This window comes from Mus caroli, unplaced genomic scaffold (genome assembly GCF_978045245.1).
Source record: "Mus caroli unplaced genomic scaffold, Mus_caroli_1 scaffold_1, whole genome shotgun sequence".
Lineage (NCBI taxonomy): Eukaryota > Metazoa > Chordata > Mammalia > Rodentia > Muridae > Mus > Mus caroli.
Genome location: NW_028227256.1, coordinates 130,425,376 through 130,445,023, shown reverse-complemented (window position 1 = coordinate 130,445,023; position 19,648 = coordinate 130,425,376). Strand labels below are relative to the sequence as shown.

The 19,648-nt window shown below is 48.0% G+C and overlaps 1 long non-coding RNA gene and 1 pseudogene across 1 annotated transcript; one reads left to right on the top strand and one right to left on the bottom strand.

The window, feature by feature from the left end:
* Positions 1–1,725: 1,725 nt before the first annotated feature.
* LOC147006124 (uncharacterized) lies at positions 1,726–3,392 on the bottom strand. The gene is made up of 4 exons (XR_015045027.1): positions 3,170–3,392; positions 2,962–3,082; positions 2,234–2,337; positions 1,726–2,064 (listed from the first exon to the last, which is right to left on the bottom strand). It is a non-coding gene; the product is annotated as an uncharacterized LOC147006124 (long non-coding RNA).
* A 15,459-nt stretch (positions 3,393–18,851) lies between these two features.
* LOC115032539 (U2 spliceosomal RNA) lies at positions 18,852–19,004 on the top strand (annotated as a pseudogene).
* The last annotated feature ends 644 nt before the right edge of the window (positions 19,005–19,648 follow it).

Here is a 19,648-nt window from a genome sequence, read left to right as displayed (position 1 = left end):
ATCCACCTCAGTATGAGCTCACATGCTGCCTCCACTCATGGCCCTTCCTGCTCTCTAACAGTTTGCAGCCTCCAGACATCTTCCTGGTGCTATTCTGTCTTAGAGTAACACTCCCTAAATATGGTGGCATGAATGAATGACATGGGGGCATGCACCATCTCCTTGTGCAAGATTCTGCCATGCAGTAGAGGGGTCTGGGAATCCCGTCAGTGAAGAATCATTTGACTGCGGGGAATAAAATTCACCTGAGCTCGTTTTAGCAGAAACGAAGCTTCACTGACAGATTCTGGAGGTGTTTCATAAAACCAAGAACAAGAAACAGTCAAGCTCTGGAAAGTCGGGAAGCGGCAACTCCTCTCCTCCCCCACTTCCCGATAGACCTGGTCTAATAGTCCATAGAAAACCCACAAGATAATAATAAAAATAATAAATTCTTTTTTTTAATGTAAAAAGACCTGTGAGATGTCCCAGCAGATAAAGGCACTGGCTAGGCAAGACTAATGCCCTAAGTTTGATCCTTGGAACCCATGAGAAGGTGGAAGGAGAAAACCAACTCTACAAAGTCGTCCTCTGACCTCCACACGTGTGCTGTGACACATGCTCACACACCCCAAAAAGCCACAGAGCTGCCTCAGCCCCAAAGTCACAGGTTCCAGGTTCCAGGTAAGTCGGGACTCTGAGTGTCCCTGGCCCCAAATCTTGAGAGGCAAGGAAAGAAGGGGAGAAACACACACATGCACGTGTGTTTAAATGCTAGAAGGCTCACCTGTCTTCACATCGCACCAACTTCCTTCCCGGATTGTGCAAAAAGAGAATTGGGCTTCCTGGGCAGGGCAGGAAAAATGGCTTTCCAATTAGCCATGAAAGTGATGGAACCTACAGGTCTGAGTTTGCCTCCCTTTCCTTGGCTTGACCTGCTAGCCCAAGGGCCCTCTCCAAAGCCTCTGTGTGAAGTGCCACTGCCCTACCCAATGGGCTTTCCCATGAATGCTCAGGAGGTGTGTGCAACTTTTAAATCTCCAGCCGTGCTAATGTTGCTAGCAAAGAGCAGGGAGGCGAGAGTGACAATGACTTCAGTGTCCCCTGTTGGAACTAAGTGAAGACTGCTATTGGACGACGATATCCCAGGGCCATCAGTCTCAGAGTACCCAACTATTCAAACATTTCCATTAGGGGAACAGCTTCCACTTTGATCTTTCCTGAGTCTCTGAATTGCCTGCCACTATGAGCACAGCCTAGCATCCCAAGCAGGTTCTGGGGATCAGACTTCAGAGAGTAGAGAATGGCTCACACCTTCAGAAGTACTTCTCCAGTAGTAGGGTAAGGTAGGGTAGCTCGTAGGGTCTACCGCTAGGAGACCACCTGGGAACCCCAAAGGAACTTGGCATGGGAAGGAACCATATCACAATTAGCCCAGGAGGGGCTAAAACACATAAGACTAATGAGTAAGTTCCAAGAAAGTGGGTCAGAGAGAGGAACAAGCTATACAAATTCATTTAGATTCCAGAGTCAGGAAGATGTGGGTCTTCCCTCGGCTGAGCCACTTAGCAGCTGTGGGACATCAACCAAGGAACTTAACGTCACGAGGACTCTGTTTCCTGTCTGTTAAATGGAAATAACATCATAATATCTTTGAGTAGGGTTGTTAAGAATTTTTATTGAGATAATATATGTAGAGTATCGTGAATAACACTCGTCACATTGTTCATGGGGAAGAAGGGCTGCTGAACAGTCAAGGGTGGAGCTCAGAGGCCGAGAACATAAGGCCCTGTGTGATTCCCCAGCACTGTGTGTGGTGGTGGTGGTGATGGTGGTGGTGATGGTTGTTGGCAAGGATTTTATTTGTTAGTCAGTGGGTCACCAAATGAGATTATTCTTCCAGAGAACAAGCATAACATGACCACACTGTACTGTTCTGGATAGGGGTCAGCTCCCAGAGACAGCTAGGGCGGCTAGGAGGAAGAGGTGTACAAACCACTGCAGGGCATTGGGCCCTTGCTCTGCATCAACACTCCCATTCTGTAAAAGGCTATCTTCACCTTGTAGCACAACTCAGCACGCAGACTTGACAGGCACAGCCCAAACAAGCCAGTGGATAAAGACATGCAGGAAGAAGACAGAGAAAACACCAGTCAGGAAAGAAGCTGAGAGCCTGCCATGGGAAAGGGGCCTCAGGATGGCTGACAGGCCATTAACAGAAACTTCTGGAAGCCTTTCCCCAACTCCCACTTACATTTTGCCAACGATAATGTTTACTTTGATGTTGGGTGCCTTGGTTTGTTTTGTTTCCTCTCCCATAATTGAATGGTAAGCCATTCTTTTGTGTTGCAAATTGGTCTGACAAAAAAAAAAAAAAAAAAAGGGAACATTGTAACTCCTGAAAAGGCAAACAATTCGCCTAGCTCCAGAAATGGTGGAGTTCCTCAAAAACAAACACAGGCTGGGGGGGGGGGGGGGGGGGCTTGGGGGAGGGGGGGGAGGGGGAGGGACAAGTTGAGAGTTCACTCTGCTCCCTGCCTTTTGGGGCTCAGGACCACTGCTCTCCAAAGAGTTCTTTGCTGGGTCTCTCTATTCAGGCTGCCTGTCAGCTGACTAATCTTCCAGCAGGTCTGGAGGCTTGAGTGTCCCCCTTCCAGGTGCCACTAATTTGGTGCAACCTGAGCCTGCATCCTCCAACCTCACAGAGTATATTGCAGGGAGACTCAGTACACACACCCATTCCCTGCCTTCCACTACTCGGACAGCAGCAGCCTGGGAAAGCTTGCCTGGGTCCCCTTCCCCATTCTTCTCTGCTCCATCCATGGACTGTCCTGGGTATGGACACCAAGGGCCTGGGCCTCCTTAGAAGGCCCCAAGTGGGCTTCCTACTGGAGAGTCTTCTGTCTAGAAAGGACAGAAAGCAACCATAGACTGCACAGAGGCAGCATTGGAAGCCAGCTGTTTCGGGAATCAGAATCTTACCAAGATGCCGCCTATTCTTCTAGTGCGCATGTGCGTTCCCAGGCAGGCCTCGCCCCTTTTCAGGACAGTTGCGGGTGGGCAAGTGTGTAGCTCGGAGGTATCGGGGAGAGCTTCCAATGAGCTGCTTAAAGGGGGTCCCGGGCACAAAGGAGATCAACTTGAGTTCAGGCTGCTGACCCTAAGCCGGCCAAGTCGTTCATTAACTTACCTCAAACTCCACTGGGCTTTTGCTGGGCTGGGGATCATGCAGGGAAGGTGACACAAGGCAGTGACCGTCTCAAACCCGGAGAAAAATGAGATGGGATAGCTTCCACCAGCACAGTGAAACAAAGAGTTGCAACTTGTATTGCTTTGATCTCAGCCCTTGGGCAGAAAAGAACGTAAGTTTGTGGAAGCTGAGAAAACGCGGTCAACGGCAGGCCTGGAGAAGAGCTGGAATTAGGAATCTGAGTGCCACTGGCCGGTCAGAACCGGCTTCCTCTCTGTGCTCTGCTTCGGCCAACAGGTTTTTCTTGCCATAAAGATTAGCTCTGTCTGGTTTGGTGATATACTCCTAGGACCCCAGATTTGGGAGGCTGAGGCAGGAGAATCCTGAGTTCTAAACTAGCCTGACCTATGCTGTAAGAACTTTTAAGCAAATGTTTAAAAAATAATAATAAAAGAAAAAGAGAAGTGAGAAAGACTAGTTCTGCTTACATGCGGGAAATGCAGGCAGCAACTCCAGGGCCTAAGAGCACTCATTTCTTTCTTCCTGCTTGAAAAAACAAACAAACAAAAAAAAAAACCCATGGAGCTCTCTTGGTTGTGGGCGCCTTTGTTGGGTCAATCTTATAGTAAATTAGCTGCCTTCTAGAGAAGCCATGTACTCAATGGGAGGATAAAGAGACACCAGAACAAAGACAGACAGACAGATGCCTTCAAGGTCAAACAAAGGAACGCCTCCCCTCTTCCGTAGGGTAGCCAGATGCCTGATATGTGGTCGTGATGTGCTCAGCATTATACATTCACACTTATCTGTATTCAAATGTGCCTGGCTTGCCTGCATTTTATTTACTCAATTTGGCAGGCCTCTTCCTGGGGCTCTAATAAGGCAGATTGGTCTGGCTTCTGAATTGCTTGATAGCAATATGGCTCACTGTTAGGAGAGTGGCTAAAACCTCCGGCTGGTTTACCGGACTGTACGCCCTTAGGGCTAACATAAGCCATAACAGGGGCTTTGCCAGAAAGCCACCACTTTACACAGGGACAACATGCAAATGGTGCCCAAGGATGTATGGGGAGTCTGATGTGGTTCCTGGGGGATTCTCAGAATGGAAAGAAGCCTAGGCCCCCGTGCAGGCTATCCACAACCTCATGCAAGTGACATCAGGGTTCCTGCATGTTACCTACAATCCAAACCCTGCTCTCGCCTCCTGGAGAAAGAATGTCATTATCTGAGGAAAAACCTTCAACCTGCTCTAAGTTATTAGTTATATAAATCCTGCTCAGAATGATCCTGTCAGAATTCAAAGTAGTGAACGTCTGTAAAACAAGAACTATCCTCCTTCCAGAACCAGGTGCCCCCCATCCCACCTTCAGCGACTCAGCTCCAGTGGCCACACCTTCATGCCTCTTCCCTTCTTTTCCATCCTTATCCTTGCTTAGAGGCAGCCTTTTGGGCTCCCCTCTTCCTCCTCCCCCGAGTAAATCTCTTGAGTGAGGTTGTTTTACATGGCGAGATCTTTGAGGCATTCTTTGGCATTCGCAGTGGGGGTGGGGGATGGGTGATGGGGGGCACCCCAACATTAAGAGTCAGAGAACAAGACCACTAAGTCCTAACTGCTGCTCATCTTCCTAGCTGGGCTACCGTACCAGATTCCCAGAAGAGCCATTCTGGGCCACACACTTTATCATTAGAGAGGATGGGCATTGGTCCCATGGAAAAGGCAGCAGGCACGGACTTCCCTGGAAGGTGTGCTAGCAGGAACAGGTACAAGGATGCATGGAGAGGCGAGCTCAACAAACACCTGCTCCCTCTGGTGAGCCTGTGTCCCTGTCCAGGACAAGGGATGAGACTTATCCTCACTCTGCTGCTTCAGAGCACAGCCTCCAAAGACCACGAGGCAAGGGGTCTGGCAATCATGAAGATGACCCCCCGGGTCATCTTGTTATTAATCTTGTTATTAATAATGCTCAAACTTTAAAGCTCGCACAGTAAAGAGTGCATCAGGACTCATACTCAGTAACATCACTCCCTCTGGCATGGTGATGAGCCTCTGTGACCCTAACACGGGAGAGGCCAAGCTAGAAGAATGATGGCTTCAAAATCAGCCAAAGCTGCTGCATAGCAAGGCTTTGTCTCAACAAAGGGGAGGAGAAAGGAGAAGAGGATGGGATGGAGGAGACGAGGCGGGCCCAAGGGCCAGGATGCCTCTTGTCATGTTTGGTGGATGACTTAAGGAAGAGCAGATACAGCCAGGATCTCAAAGGCAGATCAGGGATGCCTCCAAAATCCAGGCAGTGCACGTGTATGTGTGGAATCATTGAATAATTTTTAAAAATCTAAATGAATAAGCAAGCAAGCAAATGTTACTTTGGCTTCCATGCTCTGCCAAAGTAACATTTCCGACTGGGAGAGAAGGGTGGGGACTGATCTGTCCCGGAGTCCACTGCCACACCCACCAGGCAGTCACCACCAATCCCACCTTGCATGAGTGATTGTATCGCCCGCCATTTCTACTAGGTCAAGGTGAGTGGGGCCATGTTACCTCCGGTTTGTTCGTGAGTGTGGGTCCTTTGTATACTGGAAAGCAATGAGTCTGGGGGGAAGGTGTTGAGTCTTAGCCCTAGCAACCTCACCTGACCTCCGTTGAGATCAGTGAGGAGAGAGGAGACAGGTCCGGATGTCTAGGCTCAGAAGAGTCATCTTACTCATGAAACCCAAGTCCCACATAAAGCTGGCTGGCGTGGTAAGATCTCTGTCCCTACAGTTGTGTCTTCTGCTCAGTGAGGTAGATATTCCAATGATGTTGCACACCTCTTATCCTAATGCTCCAGAGGCTGAGGCAGGAGGAGACCTGTCTGGGCCTCATGACAATACCCTGTCTCAAAAGCAAGCAAGCAAGCAAGCAAGCAAGCAAGCAAGCAAGCAAGCAAAACAAGACAGGCATCTGGTTGCTGTCATGGTAACAGGTTGAACTAGGATAGAGGCACACCCCTTCTCAGCCAGTCTCAGGATAAGCAGCTCAGGACTCAGTTTGGCAGTTCCACAGTCTTAGCGACTCAAGCTCAGCCAATCTTGTCAGCCTGCTACCCTCAATGTGTGCATTCTCTCTTGAGGCCTCAGATGCCTGCTCCTGCCGTCACGGACAGGTCTAGACAGGGAGAGCTGAAGTGTATGTCTTTCTCTCAAAGATGCTGCCCAGAAATGATACCCATTTCTTCCTCCCTCCCATTTCCATGGGCTAGAGAAGGCCGAAGCTTTGCACAGGAAGCCAGGAGAAGCAGGCTTGAACTAGGGAATCAGGTGTCTCCTTAAGATTCTGCTTCATGGCTAAAGGAAGAAGAAATGGCATCAGCTCCCTGAGTGGTGGGATCACAGGTGTGCAACCCCATGCCTAGCTTTGGCTCAGACTTGGATGCTGAACTCCAAGGTGCCTTCCCTCTTTTTGCCAGCCTTTGGACGGGACCGCAGTTCAGCTGGCTTCTGTCCAGCCTCCTTCCTTCTATCCCTTCCACGTGCAACTTCTGGAATAGGCCCCTGTCCCTAACATATCTCTGGAGAATCCAGGTCCTCAAAATGCTAACCTGGACTTAACCTTGGAAAGAGACACTCTGCGTGGACTCGGCTGTCTGTGACCAATAGACTCTACCAACTGGCCCAGCAGGCCCCTCAGTGATACAGGTCCTCCTCTCAGCTGTACAAGTTCCTGCCTCTTCTGACCCTCTGCCAAGGAACCCCCCCCACCCCCCACCCCCACCCCCACTCCCCGCACACCAGCCCCTCAGAGATAGCAAGGAGGGTACAGTAGGCGTGGCCTCAGCATCCACAAGGAGGCAGCCAGCCTGAGGAAACAAGTCACTTCCCTTTGACCTTCCCTTCCAGCTTGGCTCACCTGGGACATTAACCATGTCACCCCCACACATTCCCTTTCAAAGCCACCCCTCCTCCCTTGCCCAGTCTCTCTCCACCATTTAATGACATTCTCTGCCCCAGGCAGGCCTGACACCAGCTAAAGAACCCTACCCCCCAGTTTCTGGCTGGGACCAGACAGGGCTGGGTAACCCTGGGCCTTCCTGGTAACCCACAGATCAAGGACTAAGTAGTAGCCTGGTTCTGCTTTGATGAGTTGACGCAGCTTTTTCCAATCACGAGGGCAGGTAGAGGCCAAATTTCCATCTGGAAGAAAGGAGAAAACTGGGGTTGAGGGTGGGGGGTGGGGGTGGAGGATAAGGAGTGGTCCCAAAGGCCGGGATACCTCCTGCCATGTTTGGTTTGAACTGGTAGACGACTTAAGGAAGAGCACATTTCAAAACCATTTTTTCTTTAGAGAAAATCCATGCAGAAAGGAGAAGTGTCTTTAAAACAGGAACCAGGTTCACAACGGGGAGAGAGAGGTTGGGGAGAGTTATAAAGGAATCAAACTCCAGCAGCACCTGCCCCACCGCCAAGGAATGCCCGCAGCAGCTCAACCCCCAAGTCCGAGACCCTGCCTGACCCAGGGTGGCAGTCCCTATGCCTTCTGCTCTCAGCTGCCCACTGGGTCAGTGTTAGGTCTGTGACTGGAGGTCCCAGCAGGAGAGAACCTCCCATCCGTGTGACTCAGTAGACAGGGATCCTGGTGGCGGCGTCCAGAGGGATTTGCATGCATTTGCCTAAGTTATGCATCAGCACAGACTCATGCTTTATATTTAGTCATAAGGGAATATACTTCATCCTTTTTCAAACTGAAATGGTATAGTCAGAGGTCTCCTCTTCAATTTTGATGCACCCATAGCTATAAGGAGGGAGATACAATAATCTGAACAATTGAACAAACCCTAGGGCATCCCAAACAAAAGTTCCCTCTCCCTTTCTCCCACTGGTGAAGTTTCACAGCCAACTTTACCAGGTGAGAAAGAATCCGGGTGAGAGAGTTCTCAGGAATTAACCGCTAAGCCTGCTGCATTTGCTGTGAAAAGCGGGGTGGGCACAGGATACAGCCGACAACTCGACCGAGAAAATCAGGCTGCAAAAATCTAGCTTCTTCCTTTTCCTCTCTGGCCCCTTTATTTGCAGCTTGCAAGTTGCCTGCAGGTGGGCGGTTCTGGATGCAGGGCACTTTGTAGAGTCAGGGGTCACTAATGAGTCATTCATCACCACAGGCCTTAAAGTGCTTATAACAACAGCAGTGTGATCAAGTCCTAACAGGGTAAGGAAGGCAGAATCAGGTAGGGCCCTGTGGGAACACAGAGAGGCAGAGTCTTCGACCCAGAGAGTAGGTGTAGGGGCTGAGTATTTCCAGAAAAAAAAAAGTAAAGGAACTCTTGAAGAATAAGGAGGGGGTGGTGCCCAGGGCTTTCAAGCAGGGGGAAAGGCATGAGCAAGGATGGAGGCTTGAAATAGCACATGGCAGAACCAAGCCTGGCCACCCAGGCGGCGCCGGCTACCGAGGAGAACCTCGCGCATCCACCTCGGGCTTGACATCATCCTCAAGCGGTTTTAAGCTAACAGAGGTTTGGTTCTTTTGAGCATGCTGTCTCTGATTCTTCTCCGTAGGGTTGGCTGGCTGGAGGCCAGCGAGGAGGCTGTTGCAAGCATCCAGCTGTTGCAAGCATCCAGAAAAGCGATGCTGCAAGCCAGGACCAGGAGAAAGAAGAGAAGCAGAGCTAAAAAAAAAAAAAAAAAAAAAGCAAACAAACCCTAGAAGGTGAATCGGGGTTGGACCAGCTGAGTGGGTGGGAACCAGAGACATGGGAGGGTCCGGGCTACCTCCAAGGTGCACGCTGCTGACACAGTTTTTTTGTTTTGTTTTGTTTTTGTTGTGTTTTGTTTTGTTTTTCTGACAGAGAGACTGAAAGCCAGGGAGGAGGAGGCTACCAGGGAAACAGAGGGAACGGCAGGTTTGCTTTTTTTTTTTTTTTTTTTTTTTTTTTTAAACAGCCAAATAGAGCTGTTAGGCGCCACTCAGGCTGAGAAGTATCCCGATTGGTGGTTCCGCAGCTCCAGCTGCTTTCAAACTCAGGCAGCATCCTGCAGCCTCCAGAGGACTTAATTCAATTCAACAAATGCTATTGAGCACCTACTTCTAACAGGGAGAGGGAAGTGAGAGGTCCAGCAATTATTGACTACTTAAACTGTGTTAGCAGAGTGTTAAGTGCATTCATAGGTCAGCTCATCTCCAGCCACAGCTGCCTCAAGAACGCGCCATTTACCTGCAGGGATCTGAGAGAGCGAGCGTCCTGTCCTGGTGTGAAGGGTAATGGCAGTTCGAAGGTTCCCTCTCTCTAAGAGGAGTCGTTGCACAACGAAATCAGAAGGTTGCAAGTGACTGGTGTACAATTATTTTTAAGCAACACAGGGAGTGCTTTGGCTTCCTTAACTAGAAAGCTCACGAGTCAGCCGATGCCAGGCTCAGCTCCAGCCAGCACTCTAGTGTGCTGACATTTCTCCCACTTGCTCATAAATGAGTAAGTCCTTCAGCTCCTTAACTAACGTTCATCTTGGCTCCTAGAGAAGGCTGTGTAGATTGATGGCTTTGGAATCCCACAGCCTGGGTTCAAATCTCTGCTCTAGCAACCTTCTTGGGTGGGTGGTGTTAAAGCTCATTGCTTAACCCTTTCTTCTCCTGGTTGGTTTTCTTCATCCCTGGGTTGGAGTCAATCACTTGTCTCAGTCAAACACAGGAACCTTGGGATTCATTCTTGGAGGCGCAGGGGAAGTTCCTCACCTTGTAAAGTGGGGAGAGGAATCTCACATTCTCACCTTAGAACGTACTCTCTGATGTTGTGCAAACCTGGGAATGGGATGCAGGCCTCAGCCCCCCACATCCCCTTCTGTGAAGTGGCTACAATAGTCAGCTCACCTCAGAGGGCCTCTGTAGGGAATAAAGCAGAGCCTCCACACAATGTGTTTCTAACTGAGTCTAGCCCAAAGTCAGCATCCCAGCATGTCAACTATAATTCTATCTCTGCTCTTTTTAGAGTGAGCTTTCTTCTCTTCTGTAGCATAGTCCTTCCTCCAGGTAGAGAGAGATGGACAGAGGACTCCCTTGTTATAATATCCTTATAGCTTCTAGACCCCAGAAGACTGTTCTCTGTCCGTGAAAGTCTCAAGTCTCCAAGCAGACTGGTCAGTTCTGGATAGGTAAGTGCTTGTCCCTGCAGCCCTTTCTGAAGTCAGAGGATGGAGAATTCTCACTAGCCAGCCTCATCTACAGCCCCACTCTGTAGGGGTGGGGGCAAGACACCACAATTTATAGCTCTATTTGGGCCATAGAGAAGTTGGAGGATTCCTTAAAGAGGAGATGCCGCTGGGTATGATGGTACAGACCTGCAAATCCCAGCTACTCAGGAGGCTGAGGTAGGGGATCCAGAATTCCAGGACAGCCTGGGACATATAGCAAGGCTCTGTCTCCAAGTGAGGCTGGGTTAGGGATGCTGTGACGATGGAATAAGGCATGCTCACCACTCTGTTAGAAAACACGGAACAGGGAGTGAGGAAGGTGGAGCCTCCTTTCTGTGGAAATGTACATCGAAGAGAAGATGAGGACATCTACCTTGGCCCGCAGCTACAGTGGGAGCCTGTGAGTCACATCTGACTCGGGATCACTGCAACTGCTGTGAAGGAGGTAGTGTTGGGGCTGGTCTGTGGGGCATGGTGAAGATCACACGGACCCATTCACCATGACCAGGTATGTCGGGGAGAAAAGGAGCTGCTGGCCCAACCGAGACAACATAGAATCATTTGGGAAGAAAGAACTTTAGTTGAGAAAATGCCCTTACCAAGATGCTCTGTAGACAAGCCTATGGGGCATTTTCTTGATTAATGACAAATGTGGGTGGGCCCATCCTACACTGGGTGTTGCCATTCCCTGAGTGGACCAGTCCTAGATTAGAAAGCACACCCAGCTGCTGGCACATGCCTTTAATGCCAGCACGTGGAAGGCAGAGGCAGGCAAATCTCTGAATTAGAGGCTAGCTTTGTCTACAGTGGAAGTTCCAGGTCAGCTAAGGCTGCACAGAGAAACCCTGTCTTGCAAACCAAACCAACCCCCCAACTCCCGCCACCTCCCACCCCCCCCCCCCAAAAAACAAAAAACAACTCAAAACAAAGCCTGGAGAACAACCCAGTGAGCAGCCCTCCTCCTGGCCTCTGCCTGGATTTCCTGAACTACAACAAGCACTAAGATGAAATGAACTCTTTCCTCACCAGGTTGCTTTTTAATCACAGCAATAGAGACACTAACTAAGAATAAAATCAGAGCCAGAAAGTAGACTGTGACTGTTTGGGGGAGGGTTGTGGAAGGACTTTGGAATTCGGTCTAGAAAATCCACTGAGTACTCCGAGCTTAGTGAGCTACTGTGGTAACTGGGAAGATAATGCTAAGGTAAGGGCAAGGCAGATGGTAGAGCCCTGGCTTGTGGAGTTTCAGGGGGCTGCAGGGGCTTCTGGAGTGACATTTTGAATTACAATACCATGGTTCTGGTCAGCTGAGGCTGAAAATCAGCTGTGATTAACAAGAGACCAGAGCCATTAACGTGAAACCTTTGCTTTGTTGGAACAGTTGATGCTGGCCAGCTGCGGCTGGTTAAGAAGAGATCAGCATCACTGTGGTCCATGGAGTGGGTCCATGAAGCCGCCAGCATGAAGTGCACCTCATGCTGGCAGCAGAATTTGGCGGTGTAAGAGTCACCCACGTGGTACTGGTTTTGAAGGCATGAAAGGATCATGGAGAACAGCTTAGCCTTGGCACTGCGTGGCAGGGCTGGAGTCCCAGAGAGAGCCCAAGTGAGGCTACTGGTGAAGAAGAAGGCCAGTTGTAGTGGAGACCCAGGCATTTTAGAGATGCCAGTACCTTGTTGGATCAGGCCTGAGCCTACAAGACAAGCTGTATGTGTGTATGACTGCTGCCAAGACCCTTTGGGACTCAGAGGGTCATGAATGGGTCCCAGACACCAAGCACTGAACTTTATACATTGTTGAATGTTGGGTTTGCTTTGATTTCGTTATGACTATGTTATAAATTTTTTTTCCTTCTTAGAATAAGAAAGTATGTAACTCATTTTTGATCTTACAGGAGGCCATAGTTGAGAGACTTTGAACTTTTGAAGAGACTTTGGATAATTTAGAGAGGCTTTTGAGCTTTGGAAGAGACTCTGGATGTTTTAAGAGATAGGACCTTTAAAGCTTGAATTTTTAAAGACTATGAACCTTTTAAAAGTTGGATTGTGGCGCTACAGAAATGGCTCGGCTGCTCTTACAGAGAACCTACATGGTAGCTCACAACTGCTTGTAACTCCAGTTCCAGGGGCCTTGATGCCCTCTTCTGACCTCCAGTGACCTCTGAACAGACACGGTACACATACACACACACACACACAGAGTGGTAGTTTGAATATGTTGAATATGCTTGGCCCAAAGATTGGCACTATTAGGAGGTATGACCTTGTTGAGGAAGTCTGTCACTGTGAGTGTGGGCTTTCAGACGCTCATCCTAGCTGCCAGAGAACTGACTAACCCTGGCTTCTTATGGATGAAGATGTAGAGCTCTCAGCTCCTCCTGCACCAGGCCTGCCTAGACGCTGCCATATTTCCTGCCTTAATGATAATGAACTGAACTTCTGAACCTGTCAGCCAGCCCCAATTAAATGTTGTCCTTTATAAGAGTTGCCTTGGTCATGGTGTCTCTTCACAGCAGTAAAAGCCAAGCCAAGACAATAAATCACCTTTTAAATTTGGAATGTTCTATATTGTGGTGTTAATATTAATATGAGAGCTTAAGAGTCAACAAGAAAGGAAAGGTTGTAGCTTAACAGTGATGTGCTTGTGTGTCAAGTTGACAAAGGGTCAATTCTGCCAGCTGCTTTTAATGTCATCTTAACATAAGCTAGAGTCATTTGGGAAGAAAGAATCCCAGCTGAGAAAATGCTCCCACCAAATTGGCCTGTGGTGCATTCTTGATTAATGATTGATGTGGGTGGACCCATACCACAGTGGGCAATGCCATTCCTGGGTGGGTGGTTCTGGTGGGTGAAGCCATGGAGAGCAAGCCAGTGAGCAGGCCTCCTTTGTAGTCTCTTCTTCAGTTCCTGCCTCCAGGTTTCTGACTCCAGTTCCCAGACTGACTTCGTAGGCTACAAGGTAGAAGATGAAACAAACCTTTCCTCCCCAAGAGGCTCTTGGTCATGGTGTTCCACCGAGCAGTAGACACCTTAGCTAAGACAGGCTTTTATTAAACATAATCTGCAGAAGGAAGCGAGCGCAACAGCACACTCAAAATGCAGGTTGAAGTGAAGGAGTGTCCAGTAATTGTCCCAGACAATGAGCAGTGATGGATAGATATTGAATGATCAAGCCTGGGTGCAGGGTACTTACAGAGCTGAGGAGCACCGTGAGTCAGATGCTGACACCACTTACTAGTCCTGCAGTTGGGAGAACTGTCATCCAGGAAGGGACAAGCCAGCAGCGTAAGCAGGCAACCTGATGGCAAAAGAAATCTAAAGAAAGCCCCTTTGTCCTTGATCTCCCAAACCCTCCAGAGACTTCTGCATGACTCATGTGAACTCCAGTCCATCTAAGCCAAGCGAAGCTGACTTTCTAAAAGAAGTTTTAATCTATGGCGAATACGCAACCCTCCCCAACATGTCTTTGCTCCTGCCCTCCCTCCCACAGCATTGCTTAGACCAGGGACGGTGGTGAGCATCTCTTAACACGTGTCTTCCAGCACATTTAACATTTATTGAGTATTGGGCTGAGTTCTGAAGGCTTGCTTCCTGACCTGGATGAACTCAGTGTGTGGTGCAAATGAGCTTTCTGTTTATAATTGTTGGTCACTGCAAGTTTTCCATTATGGAGAAAAATAATAATAACTGAGTTCTTGTTCTTGTTTTTTTTTCTCCAGCCTTGGGAATGTTAGACATGCATTTGAACCACTAAACAATATCCCAAGCCTAATTGATGCCCCTGGCCTGAGATAAGTTTTTAAATGTTTTTGAGACATGGTTTTATTTATCCCAGACTTGCCTAGAACTTGCTGGAGCAGAGAAGGATGCTGAGCTCCTGATTCTCCTGACTCCATCTACCAGCAGTAGGATCTCAAGTGCAAGCCACTCTCCCTGGCTTTGTGCAATGCTGGGGCTATGAATGTGGAACTTAGCACAGAGCCAGCTGAACTAGAAGGTTTTAGGTCGGTTGGTTTTCTTGGAACAGAGTCTTGTAATGTAGCCCAGGCCTTGAACTCAGAATCTCCCAGTTCTGTCTTTCTGTGCTCAGATTCAGGCACACCCACCACACTCTGCTCACAAACCAGCGCTTAAAGAAGACAGGCTTATTGTCACACTTTAGGGGGTTTCTGTTGCGTCTGTGGCAGTGTAGTGCACCGTGACAGAAACACAGGGTAGACAAGTTCACTTCATGAAGCCAGGATTAAAAAAGAGGAGGGGAGACTAGGATCCAATTTCCCTTTTGCAGGGACATTCCCAATAACTAACATCCTTACATTAGGCTCCAGCTCTTAAAGATTCTACTGTCCCCTCCCCACCACCAGTGCTATGCCTGGGGACCAAGTCCTAAATGCATGCCTTCAAGGTCTGGGCTGTAACTGAATGTGGCAGTCCACACCTGTAACCCTAGTCTCTCAGGAGACTGGATCAGAAGGACTAAGAGTTTGAGGTCATCCTGGTCAACTGGGCAAAATTTCCACTCAAAATAAAATTAACAAGGGCTGGAGAGACACCATGACCACAGCAGCTCTTATAAAACAAAACATTTAATTAGGACTTGCTTACCGTTTCAGAGGTTTTGTCCATTTTCATGATGGTGGAGCACACATGCAGGCAGACATGGTGCTGGAAAAGTAGCTGAGAGTTCTGTATCTGGATATGGAGGCTGCAGGAAAAAAGAAGGGACTCTGGGCCTGGTGTAGGCTTTTGGGACCGCAAAGCCCACCCCCAGTGACACACCTCCTCCAACAAGGCCACACCTCCTAAACCTTTTCAAATACTGCTATTCCCTCTTGACTAGACATTCAAATATATAGGCCTATATAAGGGAGCCATTCTTTTTTTTTTTAAGGTTTATTTATTATTCTATCTAAGTACACTGTAGCTGTCTTCAGATGCACCAGAAGAGATCTCATTACGGATGGTTGTGAGCTACCATGTGGTTTCTGGGATTTGAACTCAGGACCTTCGGAAGAGCAGTCAGTGCTCTTACTGAGCCATCTCTCCAGCCCAAGGGAGCCATTCTTATTTAAGCAACTACAACTGGTAGGGGGAAGTGGAGCCCTTAGTGTTACCTTTATCTGATGATTTAGTTCAGCAGTCTTTGGAACTGGTTTTCAGGATAAGTTTTGGGACAACGTAAAGAACCAGACCAGAAAAAAAACCCTTGAACACTGTATGCAGAGCTCAGTGGGTGATGAACTCAGAAGACAGTCAAGACTGGGCTCGAGTGGTTTCAGATGCTAAGGAGGACTCTGTTGGTTTGGGTCTAGAGACCATTTGTGTAGCACAGTAGCAGAGAACTTGGCTACATTCAGCCACTGAGACTGTGAGGGGAACTGAGTTTAAAGGTGAGAGACTAGTCTGACAAAGATTTCAAGAGTGGTATAGGTACTGCTGACTATTTTTAGCCAGGCTTATTGTAAGAATTGGTTTAGGTACTGCTGGGCTGAAGAGATGGCTCAGCAGATAAGAACACTGGCTGTTCTTCCAAAGGTCCTGGGTTCAATTCCCAGCAACCACATGGTGGCTCACAATCATCTACAATGGAATCTGGTACCCTCTTCTGTCATGTAGGCATACATGCAAATAGAGCACTCAAACAAACAAACAAACAACTAATTAAATAAATAAGAATTGGGAAGCCAGACATGGTAGCACATGCCTTTAATCCCAGCACTTGAGAGGCAGAGGCAGGCAGATTTCTGAGTTTGAGGCCAGCCTGGACTACAGAGTGAGTTCCAGGACAGCCAGGGCTGTACAGAGAAACCCTGTCTTGAAACTCCCCCATTCCCACCCCCACCCCCCAAAAAAAGAATTGGGAGGAAAAAAAAAGAATAAAAGGACTTGAAAAAAAAAAAAAAGCTTGCAGTTTGAGCAGTGTGGTGGTTTGAATGTGCTTGTCCCTGAGATCAGGGATCCATCCCATAATCAGCTTCTAAACGCTGACACCATTGCATACACTAGCAAGATTTTGCTGAAAGGACCCAAATATAGCTGTCTCTTGTGAGACGATGCCGGGGCCTAGCAAACACAGGAGTGGATGTTCACAGTCAGCTATTGGATGTATCACAGGGCTCCCAATGGAGAAGCTAGAGAAAGTACCCAAGGAGCTAAAGGGATCTGCAACCCTATTGTTGGAACAACATGATGTACTAACCAGAACCCCGGAGCTCTTGTCTCTAGCTGCATATGTATCGAAAGATGGCCTAGTCGGCCATCAATGGAAAGAGAGGCCCATTGGACTTGCAAACTTTATATGCCCCAATATAGGGGAATGCCAGGGCCAAAAGAATGGGAATGGGTGGGTAGGGAAGTGGGGGGCGCTATGGGGGACTTTTGGGATAGCATTGGAAATGTAATTGAGGAAAATATGTAATAAAAATATTAAAAATCAAAAAAAAAAAGAAACATGTTCCACAAAAGAAAAAGGAGAAGAAAGAGGAGGAGAAAGAGGAGAAAGGGAAGGAGGAAAGGGGGAGTAAGAAGAGAAAAGGAAGATAGAAGGAAGAGGAAAGTGACTAGGAGAAAGGGAATGAGTGAACAGGATTTCAGCTTCCAGTTTTAGATGCTGGGGTATGAGAATCCAAGAATATAAATAAAGATGCAGAAGTTAAAATTAAGAAAAGGTTGCCAAAATAAAGAACAAAAAAAAAAAAAAAAAAAAAAGCTTGCAGTTTGAGCAGTGTGGTGGTTTGAATGTGCTTGTCCCAGGGAGTGGCAACTATTAAGAGGTGTGGCCTTGTTAGAGTGGGTGTGGCCTTGTTGGAGGAAATGTGTCACTGTGGGCTTGAGCAACGAGACCCTCCCCCTAACCACATAAGAGCCAGTCTATGTGGCTAGCAGTCTTCAGATGAAGATGAGAACTCTCACCACTCCTGTACCATGCCTGCCTGGATGCTGCCATCCTTCTGCCTCAATGATAATGATCTGAACCTCTGAACCTCTAAGTCCGCCCCAAGTAAATGTTGTTCTTATAAAAGTAGCCTTGGTCATGGTGTCTGTTCACAGCAAAAAACCCTAAAATGGGGTGTGTTAAATACTATAGACAAAAAGGGTACAGTTATTAAAGAGATCAGTGCCCCTATAAAGAAGTACATCATACTGGGGCCACCAGGGTGATACCATGAGAATGTTTCAAGAATTAGCCAGATCCCATCTGTATTTTTTGTTGCTGTAATAAAATACCATGACCAAAAGCAACTAATGAGTTAAGCAAGAGTTTATTTTGCCTTACAGATCCAGAGAGCAAGAGTCTGTAATAGCAGTGGAGATGGCACGGCAGCTGGAACATGAAGCTGTCTGACCACAGTTGTCATCCACACAGGAAGCAGAGAGAGCAAGCGGGAGATGGGGCCAGGCTAGAAGCCCTCCAAGCCCACATCTAGTGACACTGAAAGATTCCATACCCTCCCCCAGACAGCACCAACTGGGGACCACATGTTCAAATACAAGACCCTATAGGGATATTTCTCATTTAAACCACAACACCATCCTTCTCGGGGCATAAAATTATAAACCAAAGGCTTTCCCTTCAGAAGATGGTACCTCAGGGACCCCTAGGAGCTTGTTTCCCCAGGATTCATTTCTCATCATGATGGGCCCTCCAGGCCCTCGGGGATGCATGGGGGAGGGGAAGGTTACAGCCCCCCTCCATCAGATCCTGGCATCATCCAGGGAGTGTTCAGTTTGAAGGCAATTAGAACATAAGAGTTGTGGAGTAACAGAAGATTGCACTCAGGTTTCAAAGGAAAGCCTAGAGAAACAGGCAATGTGTACCTGTATCCGATTCCCAGGGAGACAGCCCCTGAGGTGGTGTGGAGAGTTGTGAAAGTACATATGAGGATGAAATGGGGACTCCAGGGTACCAGATACGTCAGCACTGTGGGACACTTTCCAAGGAAAGTCAAGGCAGCAATCAGAGTCAGCCCAACAGACAGCAGGGTCTGCTGCTACTGGCCATAGGAATGAAGACGTCCCCGCCCATCGGAGCTCACACTGTGCATATTACTCTGGTCTGCTGTGGTTGTGGTCTTACTTTCTGTGTTCCCATTTCTCCCTTTCAGAACAGAAATGTGGGCTGGGAGGTGGCTCCGTGGGTAAAGTCCCTACCATGCAAGTGTGGGGCCTGGAGTTCTCATCCCCAGAACCCACATAAAAGCTGGGCAGGTGTAGCAGCTGCCTAAAGTGCAGGAGGCAGAGGCAGAGCATCCCTGGGGCCAGGTTGGCTGGCTGAACTTAGCTGGACTTAATGAGCTCTGTGTTCAGTAAGAAAGCCTTCCTCAAGGGACACCCACACATGTGCATGCAATAATATATACAATGCATGCACACCACACATACATATACAAAAACAAGCAAAAGACTGTTAACCTTTTGAGTGTTAAAAATGTGGGACCTGAGTTTTTAATTCTTCAGGGACTCAAAGCTAAGGGTTTGTCTTGACTTTCAGAGACTTTGAAATTAAACTATTTATTATTATTATTATTATCGCTTCTCGGCCTTTTGGCTAAGATCAAGTGTATTATTATTATTATTATTATTATTATTATTATTATTTGTGAGAGGGGTTCTCTGTATAGTGCTAGCTATCCTGGAACTTGCTCTTGGACCAGGCTGCCCTTGAACTCAGAGATTCCCCTGCCTCTGCCTCCTGAGTGTGGGGCTTAAAGATATGTGCTGCCTGAAATAAAATTAAACCTTGAGCAATGTTGGAACTATTGAGACCTTAGGGAGCAACTGAGAGCATTTCGCATTATAAGACAAGCCGTGGCCTTTTGGAGGCCAAGAGTGTTGAGTTATGGAATGGGCGTGACTCTCAAACAGCGTCTGAAAATGTGAGTCAGAAAAGTCTTCCCTCCCTTTTTCACTTTTTTCCTCAGGAATTTGTCAACAATGAAAATCTAATATAACATATAAAATTCATATCACAGAGCCTGGCAAAAATATCTCTTGCTTGCCTGTCAGACGTAGGTGAAACCCATGGGGTTTTTTGTTGATTTGTTTTTTCTTTTTTGTAGTGCCGGGGTTCTAGTTCCTTTGAGCATACTGGAGAAGTATCCCACCACAGAGCTCCATCCCCACCTCTGGGTGGAATCCATGGCTGGAGAGGACATACAATATTCAGAGTCTGGACCCTCATTCTGGACTGGGGAACACCACTCCACCCCCCTCTCTCACTTTCCACTCCTCAGGCTGTTATTTTAGGCTCCTCTGTCTTCGTCCACCCTTGAGCAGTGCCTGGCCAGAACAGGTTTTGATCACCAGAGCCCTAAACTCTATAACC